The sequence below is a fragment of the Phyllostomus discolor genome, chromosome 5, assembly GCF_004126475.2.
Source record: "Phyllostomus discolor isolate MPI-MPIP mPhyDis1 chromosome 5, mPhyDis1.pri.v3, whole genome shotgun sequence".
Lineage (NCBI taxonomy): Eukaryota > Metazoa > Chordata > Mammalia > Chiroptera > Phyllostomidae > Phyllostomus > Phyllostomus discolor.
In genome coordinates this window covers 30,660,076-30,662,061 of record NC_040907.2, presented here as the reverse complement: position 1 = coordinate 30,662,061, position 1,986 = coordinate 30,660,076, and positions in this window count along the sequence as shown.

Here is a 1,986-nt window from a genome sequence, read left to right as displayed (position 1 = left end):
GTCTCCGGTCGGACTTCCGGCGCCTGGCACCGCCCACTCGTCTAGGCATACCTCCGAGCGCAGGGTCTGCTGGGAACCTCGCGAAGTCCTGGGCATTACACGTCAGTACTTCTGTACTGTGGGATGCCCCCCAGCTGGGCAACTTTGGTATGCTGTGTGAGTGAGGGTTGTGGGGACCTACGGACATGGATTCCAATCCTGACTCCTTCAGTTACTAGATCAGTGAACACGGACAAGTTAGAAACTTGACTGGGGTTCCTTCTTTGCACAATGCGGGGCATGTTTCCTCCCTTGTGGAGTTACTTTGAAGGTGGGACTATGTTTAAAGTGGATGGAAGGCACCGGTTCACTAGATTCTTATTGTGTCTACCACGTGCCACGTGCCATAGCAGTTTAAGCAGAGGAGTGGTAAGATCTGAGTTCTGTGTGTCAGGCTTGCTGCTGTGTGGAGGACTGATCTGAAGGAGCAAGACTGTAAGTGAGACCTTTTAGCAGGCAAGAGAGTGTGCCTGCTAGCCTAGGGCAGTTGACAGTGGAAATGTAGCTAAGAGAATGGATTCAAGGTGCATCTCGTTTGGAAAATGAAGTGAATGGGTCTCGCTGACAGGTTTGTGAAAGGATTTCAATCTGAAATGAAACCGGAGGGTATGAAATGGAGAATCTCACACGTGCCCTCAGAAGAAAGGAGCTTAAGAACTGAGGGACTCTCTGGCCAGATGGCTCCCTTGGTTTCAGTGCTGTCCCCACAGGGCAAGGTTGAGTGTTCTGTCTTTCTTCAGGGCACACACAAGAATCAACCATTGAATGCACAATTAAGTGGAACAACAAATCAGTGTTTCTCCCTCTTCCCCTGTCTCTAAACAAACAAACAAAACTGATAGACTGATTTCCTATAAATGCCTGAACTACAGAAGATGGAGGGACTTATCTCCCAACCAATGAACACCTACCTAGAAGAACCTTTCCTCATAGGATCTCACTTACAAGAAGAATCTAGTGAACAAAATAATGAGCAAAGTAGAACCAGAGGCACAGAATCAATGGAGTACACTGACAGTGGTAACGGGAGGAGGGAGGTGGGAACTCTTTGAAAGAGAGTGAAGGGATTTGTCCAAGAATATATATGAGCCCTGGCTGGTGTGGCTCAGTGGGCTGAGAGCGCTGGTCTGTGAATCCAAAGATCCCTTGGTTCGATTTCCAGTCAGGGCACATGCCTGACATGCCTGGGTTGTGGGCCAATTCCCTGGTTGGAGGTGTGTGATAGGCAACCACACACTGATATTTCTCTCCCCCTCTTTGTCCCTCCCTTCCCCTCTTTCTAAAAATACATACATAAAATCTTAAAAAAAAAAAAAAAGAAGAAGTGTGAAAGATCCATGGATGTGGACAATGGTATGGGGGTTGACTATGGATGTCGGGGGGAGGGCTGGGTGGAGGGGGGCAGAGAGGGTAAAAATTGGGACAACTGTGACAGCATAAACAATAATAATAATAAAAAGAATCTCTCCTCATCCTCAAGCCAGCGAAATTACTGCTTGGACTCGGGCTGAATCTCCCCTTTGTGCTCCTTGTCTGTACACAGGTCCCGTCCCTCCCTCCACAGACTGGCCTGTTGCTTGCTACAGCACGCGTTTCCGAAATTGCAGTTCCTCTGCTATTCCCGCATGAACCTGGTCTCTGGTAACCCAAGATTGGGTTACCTCTATTCAGGTTGACAGGTCGGCATGGGGGTGAAGAAGGGGCTATTACGGATGAGTCCTGGTTTCTGACTAGAGACACTGAGTGGGTGATGAACTGTTCCCTGAAGTAGGGGAGTGCGGTTGTGAAGGAAACAGGTTGGGGAGAGGGGTCTGAAAGGACAAAGCCAGCCCCATTTGCTGTTGTGGCCCCATTTGCCTAGCAGGCCTGTGACCTTGGTGAACATGACCGCCATTTTACTCTTCTGAGTTTGTCCCCAGGACTGGAAATTACTGGAAGCAAGAACAG